This window comes from Pezoporus wallicus, unplaced genomic scaffold, assembly GCF_028554395.1.
Source record: "Pezoporus wallicus isolate ANWC-B61680 ecotype Strahan unplaced genomic scaffold, APGP_CSIRO_Pwel_v1 contig_3952, whole genome shotgun sequence".
Lineage (NCBI taxonomy): Eukaryota > Metazoa > Chordata > Aves > Psittaciformes > Psittacidae > Pezoporus > Pezoporus wallicus.
Window position 1 is genome coordinate 4126608 of NW_026635034.1, and position 18693 is coordinate 4145300.

An 18693-nucleotide genomic window follows, 5' to 3' on the forward strand; every position below is an offset into this window, starting at 1 on the left:
CCAGTCCTCTGCTCCAATGCCAGATGGTGAGGACCTCTTCCCTGGCTTGAAAAGCACCAATTGCCTGTGCCCAAACCCTTTGGGTGGGTAGCTGGAAGAAGAAGCCATCCAACCCAGAGGGCAGATGTCCAAAGGAGTGGAGAGCTATTTGCTTTCCTCCCAGTGAGGCTACAAGCATCCCCTCAAAAGGTATATCCAAGGAGGTGGTAGAGGCTACAACAGTGGTCACTGTTTTCAGGGAAATCTTTGCAAGGGTGAAACTGGATCTCTGTTCCCACCTGCTGCCTATCCACAAGGCCTAAAGCAATGGCTGTCATACAACTATAGTTGGCAAGATTCACATAGGCTCCCCATTGTTCGCACCTTCCCTTCTCCCTGTGCCCAGCATCTGCCTTTCTTCCTGTCCTTGGTATTGGAAAGGACCTTGGAGCCAGCCAGGCTGAAGGGAGCACATGGAGAGCAAACACTGTGCCTTGCTTATGGCTGGAGAAGAGTAGGCGTTCCCCTTGCATCTCAACATCACACATGTCTTTGCACTGCCTTGGTCATCACTGGGGACTCCTGGTCACTGCTATTGCCCCCAGGGTGTACTGAGATCTTTGGCCTGAGCTCTGGCAGTAGAAGATGCTTAGCTGCTGTCATGGTAAGCAGCATTTTTTCCCCTCTTTACATATGTTTTTTTCTGAACCGGAGGGTTAAAGTAAATGGAGAGGAAAAACAAGTATTGATGGAACAGCTAGAAGGGAGAAGAGAGCTTTTTGTCTCACTAAGAGACCTGACCTTTCTGTGGTAGCTTCAAGAACCCTCAAGAAAATGTGCTTTGCTTGCATTTGCTGCAGGTGAATCATTGGGAGTTTTCACCCCCTCTCAGGAGATAATGTCTAGACTTTTATTAACTTGGAGGCTCTGGGTGTCTATGAGACCTGAGGAGTCTAGAAACTCCCAGCTAGTGAGACCAGGCTCTGAAATGATGCCCTCAGCCTTTTGTCAAGCAGTGGATCCCTAAGAAACCCAGTGCTTCTCATGCTCAGCTCACCCTCTTGCCCTCATGCTTGGACCTGCTAATGTGGCTACAGTGGGACGTGGTTCTGCAGGGGCCTCATGCACTGCTTGTGGTCTTCAAACCACACTTTAGTCACAAAACACAACAGACTCATAAAAGCAGCATGGGAAGATGGGCCAGAAATTAAACACATTCCACTGGGTTTGGGTTTGTGTTTGCGAAAGAGGAAAGTTCATCTGTGCTGACATAAATCCATACAGCCCCTCCTCTCCCATAGCAATGAGAAGCCAAGTGTCCAGGCTGCCTTCCTCACTGGAAAGGGCTGGTCAGTATGCTGCTGATGCCAGGACCTGAGAAAGGGAATGGAGACAGGGCAGCCAAGGGGGTTGTGCTGTTGATCAGGATGAAATGAGATTCAAAATGATGGAGAAAGCATCTTACCTATCTGCCCTTGAGTTCCTTTAGCCTCTCCTTGTCCAGAGGGATGCAAGAGGCACACAGCAAAGGTATTACAGGAGCAGCATCCGGACACACGCTGGGAGAGGCATGCAGTCCATCCAGACATGGGCCTCCATCTCCTGCTGTGTGCAGGGCAGGAATCTCTTTGGCAAGCCCTAAAACGTGGCCCCTGGGGCAGAGGGCAGCAGAAGCAGTGGGCTGGCTAGTGCAGGGTACCACGGAGGTTCAAACAGCAGTCACTGCTGACATGGGGAGAAGAGACAACATCACTTAGGCAGGGCTCGCTGCCTGCCAGGCAGTGAACAGAGGTCAAATGCTGCCCTCATGGCCCCTGCAGCCTCCTGCCAGGGGGCTGCTACAGCTGCTGAGTGCCCCAAAACACTTGCACCATCTTTCTTTTCCTCTGCAAATATCAGTGATTTTAGATGAAGGACCCGCAAAGCATCTTCCTTTGTGCAAAACAGAGGTGTTTCACACAAAGGCAGGAAGCCTGGGGTGTTTTTCTGCTCTGGTAGCACTGCAAGCAGGCAGCTCTCCCTTCTCTGCCCTCCCCAGGCTGCTCAACCTCCCCAAGGACTGATCCGATCCTCAAGCTGCAGGGAGCTGATCTCTCTGGGATCATCCCAGCCTTGCTAGATGAGACAAGGCAGGGGGAGAGGAGGCAGAGATGAAGCCTTGCCCACTGCAGCCCCACAGCAGAGACCCTCTTTCTGCCCTGGGAACCTCATCTGCAAACCCAGAAGATGGGGAGCAGAAATGGAGGTATCAAAAGTGTGTCGTGAATCACAGGGAGATTTCAGACTGATAAATATTTCAGACTGACAACTATTCCTGTCCTTGAAAGTTCATTCATCAAACTCTCAGCAAGGCCTTCACTTCCCAGGACCATAAATACTAAGACCTATTTTAACAACTGCTTTCAGCGTGGCCAATACTAAAAGTATAGAAACCTGTTACAGATCAGCCTATATCCTTGCATATCATGGTGTAATTTATTGCACCTATAAAAGCTATATTCAAATATACCTCTATTGTAATTACAGTCCCTGACTGTGCAGGATCTATTTGTGAACCGATTGTACCTTGTTTAGACATGACTCCACACAATGACAACAATTTAGAAACAATAGCAGGTATTAGTATCACAGCAATATAAGCAGCCTTGGTCTTACATGCAGGGAGAGTTTTACTGTCTGTCCAGGAGGGAAAATTTGATCCAAACCCAGGAAAACCTGCTTGCTGTCAGAAGAATAGAAATGATGCAGACTTAGAGCTGTGATGCTCTCCCCTCTGTGGTGCCGGTGTAGTTTCTGAGCGATGCTACACCAGCTCATCCCTGACCCCTGCAATGGTTATCACAGACTCCAGCCAGCAGTCACGGGTGCTGCTCCAGCTTCTCTGCAAGCCTCAGATACCTGAAAGAATTGAGGGACTGGGTTTTGGGGGTATTTGATAGTATTCTAGTTAAATCAGCCCTGAATTTTTGGGTTGCCCAAATGGTCCCCGCATGATGGAGCAGAACTGGGATCCCCTTGCTAAATGCCACAGTAGTAGGGAGGCACAGAGCCCTTCATTGCACCACATCCCTGTTAGCAGCGATGGCCTATGCTGATAAAGGCGAAATTCGCTTTGCTTTCTGTCCCACAGGTGAATATCTTCCCCAGAGCCTTACACCAGTCCCAGCCTTTGACATCCAAGCGCTGAGCAGCCACCAGGTTTCTTTGGTTCCCAGCTCCACGCACCATCTTGGCTGCGAGCTCTTTAAGCAGAGCCGTTGCCTACCGGGCTCTCTTAAGCACATTTCATTCGTGAATTAAGTCCCTGACAGCCCATATCTCTATGATCAATATGTTTGTTTATTAGCAGCAGCTGCTGCGTTTCAGCAAAACTGGAAGGCTCCGGTAGGAGCAGCGTGCTCTAACCGCAGAGCAGGGCTTGGGATGGGGAGGAGAAGGACCTCCCGCTGGCAAATGGGAGCTGGGCTGGATAAGATTTCACGCTAATGACCCTTTAATTGAAATCACTGCTCGGGACAGATTGCTCAGCTCGGGGGTATCTGCACTGATGGCTCCCGGTTTGGCCACTCCTGAGACGAGCCCATTAAGTCAGCAGTGGTGAACAAAAGCAAGTGATCGGGACGAGGAGGGGTCGCTCATCCCCAGCAGAGTTCATCTGCACATCTAAGGAAGCCTAAACCAGCTGTAAATGGAGACCTGTGCAAAGGGAGGAGAGGGTGTGCAGCTTGTGGGACCTTACTCTTTTGCTTCGCGTATCTGCTGACCCAGGCTGGATATAGCCCCTGCTACCTCATTGTTTGGGCAGGGTTGTCCCCATGTGCTGGTCGTGTGTGCCCAGGAAGGAGAATCAGGACAGATGGACCTCATTCCTTTCTCATGGTGTGACCTGAGCCTTGCTTTGCATTATTCCACCTTCCTCTGTCTCTCAGTCTCACTGAGTGGATGTTTCAAGGCAGCAATAATACATGCTAGGCAGAAAGATAGACACAGCAGAGAAGAACAGGAGCTGGAGAGAAGGGGAAAGGGCAGAACACGGTTTTCGTCCCCACAAAGGCAAGGGAGCTGTGATATGAAACTCGGGATTGCGTCCTCAACAGCCACAGGGATGCTCCAGCGCATGTTTCCTGCTCTGTGCATCCGCCTTAACCCCAGCCAAGGGGGAACCTACCCGTCCCCCTTTGTACCACAAAGTGTATTACGGGATGGAGAATGCTAATGAAACAAAGGCTTGTTAGAAGCAGCTCTTTTGGATCTGTTTTGTAACTGGAAATGTTGATGTGTGCCTCTTGCAATGCAAAGAGATGTCTGAGTGCATAGAAAGGAGGGTTACGAACCTGCTTTGAATGCATTTATTATTCCCATTAATTACTATGCCTGCTAAAGAGGACCAGCTGTTCTAGGAGGCTGTGGTACCAATTTATCAGGAGAAGATTCCAACAGAAGTCACAGAGAGTTTTCCTCTGAACTTGGGAGGATGGAAGATGGAGGTTTTTTAATTAGAACTTGTTATTAATGAGAATGTAGCAAATTAAAAATAGTCTCCTTCCCCCCTCCCCATTATATGAGGCTCTGATCTCAATTAGAAAGATCAGGGACTAACCATTGAATGGGAATTACTGAGATGAAGACTGACTGAAAGACAAAAGAAACAAAGACAGAGGCATCACAGGGAGAGAATGGAGATGGGGAGCGGCAGGACCAGGGAACAATGAGCAGAGGCTGCCTGCAGCTGCCCAGCATCAGTGGCACAGCTGGAGCTGGTGGCTTTCTGCTTTCCCCTCCCAGGGCTGCTGCTAGCAGGGATTGTCCCATCTAGAGCCATCACCGATCATCTCTGTTTGGGCTTGAGACACGGTGCTGAGAATCGTTTGTACCCCAGCTTTGCAGGCTCAGAAGAGTGGGACCACAGGGTCTGGCCTTTGTGGGCACTGCTGTACGAAGGGAGATCCTGTTCTCAAGCTCAGAGCCATCTGTGCAAGCTCGCTGATGGATGGAGACTCCTGTCTGTTTGTCATTGCACCTGCAGAAGTGTCCCATTGTCACTGTGTGGCTCCATCCCGAAGATCTTCACCCCAGGCTCTGCCCTCATGCAGGCTATGAACAAGGTTATATCCTGCCTTGGTTTTGTCCTGCTGGTTCCCCAAATCCAGCAGCATTGAGGGTGCCTTGAAGCTGCTGAGTTGTCGGTAAGAAATGATCAAACTGGTCCCCAGGCCCTCCAACCCGGGCGCTTTAGTCCACCACACAGGTATAGAGCAGAGGCTGGCTGCAGGATCAGTCCCTGCCACGTCTGGGCTGGCAAGGATGGAGTAAAACAACCCAGTGTGCAGGTTGGGATGGAGTCTTGTGTTTCATTTGGATTTTACCAATCTGAGTCATACCAGGTCAAGGAATGGGCAGTCAGGAGTCAGACATGGGCTGATGCCCACAGAATTCTATGATTCTGTGATGCAAAGGGACAGTTGGGTCCAACTAAACCCACCTCCTGCATCCCACTGTTTGAAAGACTTGGTTAATGACTTCTTGATGAGAAGCTCATCTGCTCCCTTCTCTGGTCACCTATGGATCAAAGCCCCAGACTCCTTTCCAGCATATAATCCATGCCATATTCTAGGGCAGGCAGGGACCTTAGGCTGAAATTACAGCCTTGCTTACTAATTGCTGCATGTTCTCTCTCCTTAGGTATATCATTGCCAGCAATTAGCACAAAATCCTTTCCCACTCTTGTTAAGTTCCTGTGCTGCAGTTAAATACTCCCAGATCCCATTTAAATGATTTCAAATGCAATTCATTCTGGCTCGTTAAATAATTCCACAGCAGTGTTTGTCGTCTTCTCTCTCAGTTTTCCAGCAGCCACTTTCTCCCAGAAAGAATATGATGACTGAAGAATGGAGAAGAAGGGGGAAAAGTAAGCGATATGAACATGGAGAGAGCTGGGGTCCATCCTCTGCACCTCTGAAGGATAACATGAAGATTGTGTTCAGGGGTGAAGGCAACCTTGGTCAAAGGGCAGAACTCTGGGACTGTGTCCTGTGGCTCATGATAGGCAATGCTGTGGGATGCTGCGTAAATGGTGATGACAGGCAGGCAGCGAGCCTGGTCTCCCCTGTCACTATCTCTGCTCCTAACATGCGATATTTCCCTTAAAGCCTCAGTTCCTGGAGACAAATGATTCAGCAAGACTGAAAGAAAAAAAAAAAAAAAGAAAAAAGAGGGGAAAAAAAAAAAGGAAAAGTTCTGTTCTTGTGGCTGGGTGCAAAATAAATAAAAGCTGTGAGTGCCATTTGAGTGCAACCCACTGGTTCCAGAGCCAGAAGGCAACTGGAGAGAAAACAACATTTAATATCTTTGTTTGAATTTGGAGACCAGACTGGTGAACTCTGAGCGTCTGGGGTCAGCGGTCTGGCATCTGCTGTGCCTCTGTGCTGGAGTGGAGGCGAAGGAGCCAGGCTCCTCTCCTCAGGCACATCTCTGTGGCTCCACAGCCAGCGCTCTGCTCACCACAAGGCAGGGACACTGCGGCAGGGAAAACTCCTCATCTCCATCAGGAATAGCCACACTCCCATTGCAACTTCAGTAGCTTCTTATTCCCTCCTGTATCCGCATGTTAAATTTGATGGCTAACCCATCCCCACCTATAGACACTACATGAAGTGATCTGCATATGCAGCTTGACATGTCATTGGCTTTCAATCTGCAGTCCTTGAGGCCTTGGGGTCCAGCCACTACTTGCATGGAGTCATGAAAAGGTTGTAAAGAAAAGCAATTTCCTTCCTGCCATTCAACAGTCCACGGCTGTGCTACTGCTGGAGAATTTGTAGTGGCCCTTAAGTTGATGAAGCTGAAAGCCTCTGTGCTAAATGCAGTAAAGATCCTGCAGGATGAAAGGTGGAAGAGCAAGAGTGCGCTCTTGTCAATAGGAAGGCAGCTGCCAGACTGCCTGTCGGGGAAGGAGGAGAAGGATAGCCAGGGTTCAAGCCCCCACTTTGTGCTTATTCCTGCATGCTTTTGTTTGTTTATGATGGAATGATTTTCAAGTGAGGTGCGTGGATGAACTCCTTGAGCCACTTTGTTCTGAGGGTGACATCGAGTGCTCACAGCTAATGGTCTTCCTGAAAGGCTTGGATGAGAAGTGAGAGTTTGGTTGGAGGGGAACTAGCACTGAAAGGGGAGAAAGCAAACCAGAGATGCCAAAAAGCATTCATGCAGTAAAGTTCGCTGCTGGAAATCAACTTGGCTAGCCACACATCTCAGACCGGGATGCTGTCCTATTCCCAGGCAGCCATGGCATTGAAGGGATGGTCCTGAAAAACACCCTCTAAAATAGATAGGGCAACGTAAGGGAAATCTCTGCTTGAAAATTTGTGTCCCCATCTGTTGAACAATATTCAGGTGCTCCTGTATTTATGCTTCCTCCAGATTTATGCAGCCATGGCTTTCGAAGGCAGATTGTCAATGAGAAGAACAGATGGAGAGAACAATACTCCCATCCAAGCTCTGCACCAGAACTGAAGAAGTTTGTAATCTGGTTCTTGTTTACAGAGCCCAGGCTTCAAATTAAGCCCCCTCTGGTCTGAATCACTGGGTAGCTCAGGAGCCCGTGGCAGAGAGATGAGATCCTCCTGGTTTTACTTAGTCTCTTTTCTGCTGGTTTCCCATTGAGGGCTATTTTATGAATGCAACAGTGGTTTCAGGGATGTCTTCTGCATGAACACCCATTGGGGTCAAAACCTGGGCCAAAGATAACAGGGCAGCAGGGCCAAAATTTCCTTCTTCCCCATAGATATGGGAGAGCATTTTTCAGGTTCGCAAGCTTCGTGACCAAGCAGTGAGCAAAGTCTCTTCACTGCCCCGAAGCTTTCATCAATGCAAAATTTGCTGTAAAGTGATAAAACTAATTTCATGGAAGAAAAATAATACTCAGTTGTATCGGCATGGAGCTCCCAATCTCTCTGTTTTCTGTATCTCTGTCGATATTCAAAGGAAAACAATGTGATTGTTAATTACAAACTGCTCTGAATGCATGAAGGAAGCAGTTTCAGAGCCAGAGCCTGCCGGAGGCAGGGAAGCTGAGAATACGACGTGTGCCGAACTGCTTTAAAGGGCAGAAAGTCCCACTGTAATTAAGGCTGGTGCAATCGTTGTAACAGACACAAGGTGGAAACGTTACCTTGCTTAGCTTCCCTCTTGTCTTTTCTCTGCCTCTTGGGTTGTGCTTTGGACTAGGTGGAAAACACTGAACTATCAAGGGAGAGCTTTGCATTTCAAAGAAGTTAATGCATAAGTGATGTTGTGATTCTTTAGCTGTCTATTGATGCACTGGTGTCCCAGGGCCCACAGGTAAATCAGCAGCTGGTGCTCCCCTGTGCTCATCTTCTGCTGGCAAGGTAGAGATGCACAGGAAGGAAGAGACCTCCTTAGTGCAAGAGCTAATGCTCAAAACACAGTTGCTTTTCCCAGCTCTACGTGATCTTTTTAATCCCATCATGATCCACCCCACTGTGGGGAAAGCAATCCCAATGCCCTGATGACGTATAGGTTGAAAGAGAAGCACACCTCAAAACGGAGGAGTCGTCTGAATGCAGCACATGTACAAGGTAAAATACATCCAGGCATGCAGCAGGACATAAGCAGTACTCCAGTGAATACTGGGCAAGGAGGTAAGTGCCTCAGATGCAGACACACAGACATGCATCACACACATATGGAGATAAGCTTTCAGAGGAACTCCAGGCATGTGGCACATGGGCAGCTGTAAAACAGCAGCTCACAGGGGAGGGATGCTCAGAAGGTCCCAGGACCAGCCCTGGGCAGAGTGCATCCCTGCACTGTACACCCTTAGCACACTTGCTGGCAGAAGATCCCACTTGAGCAGGACCAACCTTCTTCAAGCCCCCCTGGGGTTGGAGAAGATGTGGAGGATGGCATTTCACAGCAGCACATCTGTGGGGCCAGAGGTGGAAGACAGTGGCTGGAGTATATGTATGACAGAAGGGAGGAGAGACAAATAGGGTGCAAAAGAGAGGCTGGATCAAACACCCAAGGCCAAGGAGACCTTTAGATAAAGCCATGTGGAGGGTCTGTGGAAGGTCCCAGGAGCCCAGGACAGCTTGCAGCACCCATTCAGTCACCTACTCATCACCAGAGAGGGACCGCAGAGCCCAGAGTGCTTGTACCTGCCCAGCCAAGGACAACCATGCTATTGCCACTGCCACTTCTGACTCCTCTCACCTCTTGTTGCAGCACCACTGCAGAAATCACCAGCACCCCATGCCCAGAGCAATGTGCTGCTGGTTTGCCCTCAAATGAGGGCAGCTGCCTGCTCTGCATTTCAAAGGCAGCCTGCTTCCACTTACCAGCAGGGCTGAGGTTAATCCTCAGGGAAGGAGAGAGTGCAAGTAAGAGATTGTGGTTGCTCTGTCCTCTGATTTGCTACTCCACAGGACTTGGAAGCTGCAGGCCTCCTTTCCCAGCTCGGTGGCTGCTCCACACTTTGTGGCCAAGGCTGATGATGTTGGGACCCCTCTTCGGCACAGCTAGCCAGGCTGTCTTCTCACTGCACCCCCTTGCAAACTGCTTGAAAGGGAATGTCTCTTTGCTCAATCTTGCTCTGCTCCCCTTGGAGCGCTGCAAAATGATCTCAGCACCCCCACAGCTGCCTTTCTCTGCCCCTGCCCTGGTTTATCACCCACATCAGTAAGACAAACCTCCCGGGATGCTTTTCTTTCCCCTCTCCAGTCCATCTCCTCTATCCTCCTGCCCTCACATTCCTTCACACCCAGCTCCTCCTCCCCAGAAGGGGATGCTCATAAATGCTTTGGCTCATCACAGGGAAATGCTCCCATGGCTCTGCCCCTCTCTCGACCCAACCCCAGCCACATTTCCCCACATCAGCCCAGCCCTTCCTTCCTGGGAATTTGCAATGCTTCCAGGGTGGTTTTTCTCCTCCATAGGATTCATGTTGACATTGGTGCCCCCCAACACCCTGCTCAGGAGGCTGCCTGACCCCAACACAGTCCCTCCCTGCTCCAACCGCAGGGACGGTCAGCAGGAACACCGTGCCCGAGCCGGTGGCTCCGCTCCTCCTCCTCTGCTCACAACCTTCCTCCTACAGGCTCTGGTGACTAATGCTGATGGCACAGGCTCCTCTCGTCGTGCATCATCCAGCACACGTGGGTGTGCGAGGGTGAGAGCGAGCACACGGAGGGGGAGCTGGTGAGAGTGTGAGACGGGCTGCGGGAGCCCGCGTGTGATGGTGAGAGGGGGGGGACAGCCTGGGGACCAGGAGGGCAGCAAGAGCTGGGGATGCGAAGGGACATCCATGTAGCACTTGCTGGTGGGACATTGCTCAGAGGGTCCTGATAACCCAGAGTGAGCAAGGGAATGGACTTGAAGCAGCACCGGGTACACTGGGAAGACTGGTTTCTCTTACATGAGAAACAGAGCAGGAGGCCAGGCAGAATGGCTGAGACCCCAAAGCCCTGCCTCAGTTTCCCCTGGGCAACACTATTGTCACAGCCATTCTTTCTCAGCAGCCCCCCAGGCTGCCATTCTCACACTGGTGATGCAGCTCCAGGACTTGATACAACACAGCTCATGATGCACCGAGCCATCAGCAGTGACCATGAAGGTGGATGTGCGGGAACTGGGAGACAACAGAGCGGCCCCGCACTGCCCAGTGTCCCTTTCATGGGCTGCTTCACCACCTGTGGGGTGTCAGAGCCTCAAGAAAAGGAGCTGCTCTGGGTCAGACACTGAAGAGACCCTTCCCTCTCTCAGCAGTCCCACAAGCCTTCATTTAGCCTCCAGTGCACAGGGCACCGCTTGGTGGCTCCTGAGGGATGCAGGATAGCATCCCCAAGGAGCCAGGTTCATGCAAATTCTTAACCCTATCATGTAAAAGCGCACTGCATTGAGGTCTTCTTGCCTGCTGTGCCCTGGTCAGCCTTGGGTGTTCACCTGCAATTTATCTGGGCACGTGTGCACTCATGGATGCCTTGGATATTGCTCCTAAAGGCTGCAGAACTCCAGGAAGGGCTGCCTTTGCTTTGTAAGAGGATACACACAGTCCTCATGGCTGGGATGCTGCTGTGATCTCAGGCTTTGACTGCAGGATAAATCCCAGCATCCTGTCCACCAGGTATGGTAAAATCCCACCTACAGAGCCTGCTGTCTCCTCAGGCCATTACATCACATCATTACAGCTACGAACTGCTATTAGGGGCTCATGGCACATCCACCCACCTTTGACCACCCCACCACATGCCTGCTACCCACTGCGACAGCCAGGAGTGGGACCCTTTGTCCTCATCCCCTCTTGCCACCCCAGATGCACCTCTTTGGGTATCCCATGAGAGGCCATGCAGCACACTTAAACAAGGCCGTTAACCATGCCTGTGCTTCCCAGGCACGTGGTTTGCGTTTTACAAGCCCACTTAAGAGCAGAGGAAGGGGCAAGCTGCCGGCTGCTGGTGTCCCCGAGGGCTCCGGCGCCCGCGCTGCCAACCGCAGCCCTGCGAGCCTGGGTAATGGGCTAAAGAGCAGCGGAGAAAGCTGGAGCAGCCGGATAATGTGAGCAGAGCAGACAGCACTGCCCATGGTCTCCTCCTCCTTGCTCACAGGGGGAGTCCGGTTTTCTCCATCCCTCAAGGAGATCCCATCCCCTGATGGGGCCAGATGGGGAGGCAGGATCGGGCCAGGGAAGCCTCTCCTCCCACCCTTGCATCCCATGGGAGTTGTTTCAATGTGGCTGCTCGCTCCTCTGCCCTTGCCCTGCTGGCACCATCCAAGCCATGCTAAGGAACACAATGCACTGGAGCAGCAAGGAGGGTAGCAGGATACGACCTGCAGCAAGGATACTGGGAGCCACCTAATAAACTGAGGGTTTTCATTAGCTCTGCACTGTATAGAGCTTTGTCTTGGAAGGAAATGGATCCAGAACACAGAGGGCAGAGATGGAGATCCTTCCCCCGGGTCCTGCCCACATCTCACAAGAGATGTGCTATGGGACATAAGACATGTTTAGGGATGCTGAAGGTGTTCAAGCCTCTGTTTGCAAAGTTTCAAGGCACAACAGACAGCAAATGTCAATGCAGCAGGTCAGCATCAGTATTGACCTAGAGAATTTCTCAAGACGTAATCCCCTCAAAAGCCTCCAGACATCAAACCTCATCACTGACCCTGCAACCATCGGAGGCAGGTTTCATTTCCTAGCAGTGGCAGTGATTTGTTGGATAAACCTTGTGCATAAGCAGCAGGATGGGGCCCCACCCAGGAGGTTTCATGATGGGTCCTGAGCATTTCTTGGCACCTATAAAGGAAAAAGAAGAACATTTTCAGCCCAAGTGGCAGGGACAGAGCATCAGCAAGTCATAGAATAGGTAGGGTTGGAAAGGACCTGAAGATCATCAGTTCCAACCCCACATCCCTATGTCCCTAGAGTCCTCCAGCGCAGATCCTCACACCACCAAGCTCACCAGGACCTGTCCCCTCGGTACATCCCATCCTCAGCTGCCCCACAGCATCCATCCATCACACTGAGGATGTATTTCCCAGTCAGCCCTCATCCGGAAGGCTTTTGGCAGCTGCTGCATCACAAAGCATTTTCCCAGCTTCTACGTGAGCATCTCCATTCCAGGAGAGCCCATAAACACCCGACAGCGGCTTCGGCGTCTGGGTAGATGCTGGCTGGAAGATGCTGCCTGCCAATTCAGCAGTGCTGTGTATGAACACCTCGCAGGGCCTGCTGCAAGCAGAAAGCTGGTCAAATCCTGCTTATCAGATGGGATCTACCCATAGCCCTGCTCACAGCACTATGGCTGCACGTTCTTTTTGTCAGCTGAAGATATGAGGCTGAGATGAAGATAAATGAGTGCAGAAAAAAGAAGATAAATCCCTCCTCAAACCACATCTGAACACGGGATAAAAAAGCAACTCTGCAACAAGGGTTTCTTCTTTTCTTCTCCCCAAACTTCAGGAACTTGGATGTGGGTGGGAATATCACTTTAAGGATTTATAAAATGACACATGGCCTCACCTGTCAGCATGCCAAAATCTGAATGTCGGTTTTAATTACACCGAATATTTTACTTTCTTATGCAGAGGCATAATCAATTATCTTATTTAAAGGCATTACGATAATGTGTGTGTAAAATGGAGCCATTCCCTGTATTGCATTAGATTCTCTAATTATAGGAGAATGTTTGGAGCTAAAATGTCAGCCTGTCATCTGGCGGGTGTGTAATTCATGATCTGCATTTGCCGGCACGGATGGAGCTGACAAAAATCACATTCACTCCTTTCCACTGCTTTGGCCTCAAACTTGCCTGCTCTGGAGGTGATAAATCCCACCCCATCTCCCTCCCTGGAGCACAGCGAGCCCATCCCATCCTGTCACAGGTGGATGATGCTGTGGGGAGCAGAGTCTGACAAAGTGCCTTCTGTTGATGGGTGTTTCTTAGTTAAACCTCACCGTATGCAGAGATCAAGTGTGAGGTTATAGATAAGCTCTTGGGCAACGTGGAGCTGTTAGGATGTGATCATGGGCTCAGCAAACAGCTTCCTTACGGTCCTACCTGGCAGGAGGAGACCCAGGCGTGAGCAGAGCTGGAGGCAGAATACAAAAGCCACCAGGGACTTTTCAAAACACCCTCATCTGAATTATGAATAATGAAAGCCCTCCAACTCTCAGTTATTAAAGCAAAGGGATTAGATAAAAATAGTGCGCTTGTTTCTTGGGAGCTCAGTCCTTTCTCTGAGCGTTACCCAAGTGAAAGCAGCCTGGATCACTTCACTGCTCGTATTTTGCAGGACAGTTCACGACTGCATCCATGTCATCACTGCAAGTGGGTGACCACACAAAGCAGTGGGAGGAGAGAAACCCCTTTGACTTGGGCATGGGGAAGGAGGAGCTTGGGGGTTTTGGTGGTTATTAAACCCTCTCAGTAGATGAGAAATGCTGCAGGGACATTGCTGTGGCAGCCCCAAAACAGCAGTCATCATCCCTTGCCCTGCAGAGATCACGAGAAGCCATCGCCCTGGAGGTGACACCTCAGCAACACCGCATTATCGCAAAGGAGATGGTTCTGATGAGAGAAACACAGCTGGTGGCTGTGCCATTGACCAAAGGGGCAAATCACTCATGGGAGGACTGTCACTTCGTCCAAGTCACCCCAAAACACCCCTGTAGAACCAGTCACACCACCCTGTGATATACCACTGGCTGCGGGCAGTGCCATGTCCTGGCCTGTCCCTGTGTCCCAGCTTTCCAACCAAGCCACCTTCTTGATTTGCTTCAATGACCTGGATCTCTGCAGCACAACTGGACCCAGGACCCCCTCATGCGTTCCTCATCCCTGCCCTCCATTTCCCAGCACCACCTTTCCCATGCATGGGCATCCTAATGCAGGAGTCATCCCAAAGCTGCTGAGGATCCACACGATGCCATTAAGAGGCTTATTAAAAAGTGATGCTCCAATTTAACACCTATTAGCCAGCATGGTGCCCTTTAGCAGGAAGAGGGGAACCTGCAAATGGAAGCCCCAGCTCCCAGCAGAACCCTAAGTGGCTGAATTAAACTTTACAGCTCCAATTAGAGGAACACTAAAGCAGCACCAGCACTGCGGATTTATTAACATTCATCCCATCCCCAGACTGCTGCTGGCCAGAGCTAGCAGCAGGAACAAGTGGGTGCTTTGCTGGCCATATCCATGCCATAGGAATGCTCCATCTGCCCCAAGGGGAAGTCTTGAAGAGAGTCTAGGGATGGGATGATGTCAGACAAAGGGGTATTGGGGGAAACAGAGGCTGAACCTATCCCTGGTGGCTGCTGCGATTTGAGTTTCCTGTTTCTCACCGGACAAAGAAGGGATGAGTGGCTCTGGGTCCCAGTTCTTCCTTTGGTCTGGATGAGCAGGGCAAGAGCAGCAGCACACAGTTCAGAGTTGTTTTAAAAGCCTGGGTTTGTTCCAGGGGGTTTATAGGCTGCCTTTGCCTAATAAAGTAGTTTCTTAGCATCTTGCATCACCCTAATTACTTGTCACAATAACAAGAGACAGCTCTCGTGTGCTGTGCTCCATGGCCTTGCCAGGGGAGGCACAGCCAGCCAGAGAGACAGTGGGATGCACAAGTCTGTAGGGAAGATGGAGACTTGTCATTGTGCATTCCCACCCGTCAGCCCCAGCATTTGAGGTTACTTCCCCACTCATCTGATGTTTCCCATTTCCCCATCACAGCTCCCCAAAGCAACAGCACCAACACCTCATAAGAGGCCCCTCTTACCCAGGTTGCACTGCCAGTGGGACCCTATCCCAGCTGCAGGGATGGAAGCAGCGTTCCAACCCCCGGCCATGAACAGGGCCGCCTCACCCTAGACCACATCACCCAAGGCTCTGCCCAACCTGGCCTTGAACACTGCCGGGGATGGATGCCCCATGGAGCACCCACTGCCCCCATTGCTGCCTGCACCACCAAAGCAGCACTCACCTCGCCATCTCCTCTCATGCTGCTGTGACAGCACAGGAAGGATTTCATCTCTGCAGTTCTCTCCCCGTCCCCACTGCTGGCTCATCACCCCATGTGCTCCCACCAGCCGCGCTGTCATCTCCTCGCAGTCAACAGCATCTAACAGCTCTTTTCCCCCCTCTTCATGCAGGCAAACAAACAAACAAACCATTCCCGGCCTTTGTAACAAGAGGAAAATTAGTAGCAGGTGAAAGCAGATTTTAATGAGAGCAAACTGTTCCCAGCATCGCCCAGGAACAGCATTTCCTTCCCCTCCCTTCTCCTGTTCTGTGGTTTGAGTGGGTAAAAAGCAAATCAGTGCGGGGAACACACAGGCTTCTCCTGAGCAAAGTACAGGCCTGACAAAGAGCTTTCCCCAGGCATTTGTGTCCCCACTTGCTCCCCGCATGGACTCCCCATCATCCATCCTCTGTAGGCTGAATCCAGCCCTTATTCACGTACTCTACTCCGTAAAGTGGGAACTTCTCAAGCTAAGCACCAAAACCCCTCATTCCAGCCCAACACGAAACATCTCATTTTGTTCTCACATTGCTTAACTTGGAGGTTTTACGCCTTTCAAAAAAGGAAGATCAATGGCAAACCTCAAACCCCCAACATCTGGGAACAAAAAGCCCCAAGTTTAGGTTCCAGAGGGACTAAGGAATTGCCTGGATGTGGTTACATGTTCCCCAAGAAACACTGCATCCTTGAGCCAAACGGGGGTGTTTGGCTTAAATTAATTAGTACCTTTTGTTCCTTGTGCCACTATTTGTTCCGCATGCATTTACACGAAGACACCCACCCCCCCATTCCCCTCACATATTAGAGGAACATTATGGGATATTTATAGCTCAGCTGAGCTTGCTAAATGCCTTCTTCTAGGAAAATAGTTCATCGAACTGTCTATTTTGACTCTTGGTTTAATCTCTCTTACCCATCCATTCCCACTGAAGCTGCGGAAGCCTAGCACCACCTGAGTGTGATGGGGCCCCAGTGGGCAGCGGTGCACAGCTCCGTTTGGGGATGTCACCTTGGCTTAGCAAGGAGCCCTGACACCAGGGGTTTATGGACATCCCTTCAGTGCCATCACATGCCTACAGCCAGGCTGGGCACAGCAGGGAGCTAGAACAGCCAAGCCGGGTTAGCTGAGCTGAACACCCCACTGGCAGGGCAGACAGGGCTTCGAGCATCCATGGGACAGCTCAGATGGGAATAAAGGCTTGCCTCACTCCAAAGGAATCCCAGCCGCTTTGAGCAGTGCTGGCGTGGGGACAGACAATGCATTGTCTCTGCAGGAGGCAAGAACAACTTTTGAGCTGGCTGCACCCATTTATCACACATTGGGCAATGCAGAAATGGGCCCCCCCAAGGCACAGAGCAATGTGCTGCCCGCCACCCCGGCTGGGAAAGAGCATCCCCAACACAGGGCTCTGTGCTGCACAGCTCTGCTCTCATTGAAACTTGACAAACTTTAGAGAACAACCCCTGTGCCCACAGTCTATAGCTCTAAAGTCACATCTGTACCAGCACATCTGGCTGGTACTACTTGGAGCAAATCTGTGCTTGCCACCTAAGGACACAGCTCCAAAGCATAATCCCCCTGCATCCCCACCTACAACTACACGGCCAAAAGCTTCTCTGATCCCCTTTCTCTTAATATATAGGAGGGAAACATCTGAGATCATTGCAGTTTTATTGTCAGATTTGGCAGCCTTTTCATATTTGCTTGGATTGAGATATAAATTGAATTTGGTTTTCTCCTGCTGACTCAGTTATTTGTTATAGGAATAAGCATGTGGTAATGGATTATACAGGGGGAAGAGATTTCTCTTTCAGGCGTATGAGGTGGGATTTACCATGCCCTGTCCCATGTTTTCCTGGCACAGCTTTGCATCACCAATGACTTTGCAAGCTCCTTCCCCCCAGTGCCCAGCCACAGCTGGGTGTGGGATTTGCTCCGTGTCAGACTTGTGCTTCTTCCCCCAAATTCTGCACTGTTTTAGAGCAAAGGAAACTTAACCAGTGGTGAAATCATTTGCTAAATCTGCTCCCATGTCCTTCCCCCTCCCTCAGTCCCCATCACTCACTGTGGTGGAATCAGTGCAAAGCATTTATGGGGCTCCTCAGCTGTTCCTGCAGCCATCTCCCTGCCTAAGGAGCTGTCAAACTGCCTTTACCCTTCCCTTTGAGCAGGCCAGGAGAGGTACATTGTGTTCTCTGCATCCCAGCCGCATCCTTCCCTATTCACAGCAGGGTTGTGCTGCACTGTCACCAGCACACAGGGACTATGGCAGCACATGCAGCATTAACACATGGATCTGCCCACCAGCCCTGACATTTCTATGCTTCCCATCCCAGCATTACCACTTCAACCAGGGTTTAGCACCCCAAGTTTTCCCCAAAGCAGAGCCCCCAAACCCCCAGGCACAGTGCAGGCAGCAGAGCCCAGCTGTGGCTCCCCAGCATCCCTCCCCCATGGCATCATGTGGGGAGTTCTCATGGAAAACTCATTAAATCCTCCTGTCCCCAGCACTTGACAGGGGCTGCGGGTCCTTGCAGCATCCCTGAAACCACAGCACACTCTGCAGGCGCTCACACCGCAGCACCGACCCCAAACCCTGCTCCTGCTCATCCCAAGCAGCACAGCACCAAGCCCTGGCCACCCCATGGGATGGAGGCAATGGGCTGCAGAGGGGTCTGGTGCCACACAAAGGCCATATCCACAGAAGCCAGCAGGAAGGCAAAGGCATTAAATAGACCCCTTAGCATCATCCTCCTACCTGGCCCTGCAGTTTTATCTCCTCTCTGCATCCTCTGCTTATAAACCACTGCCTACAGCAGGGTTTGGCTACTCCCATGGGACTTTGCCCCTTCCAATGCTCCAGTACAGCAGTGGCTCTACTAATCATATCAGCATGAAGACAGTTTATAGCACTGCCACTGCTGTAGACCAGCCTTCCCAAATGACCCTGTTCAGCAGCCTCCATCCCTTGCTTCAGCACCAAGCCCCTGACCTGACCCCCTGCTGAGGTTAGAGGTGCTGGGAGAGCCCCCTCAACAGCAAACAGTGCTAAAGAAAAGCTTGCAAAGAGCTACCTGGCTGGGATGGGGTTTGCTGAAGGCACCAAGAGCAGCCTCCAGCAAGGAGGCCTCCGCAGCAGACAGAGAGCAGGTCAGCCCTGGAGCACATCCTGCAAGGAGTAACCTAGGAAA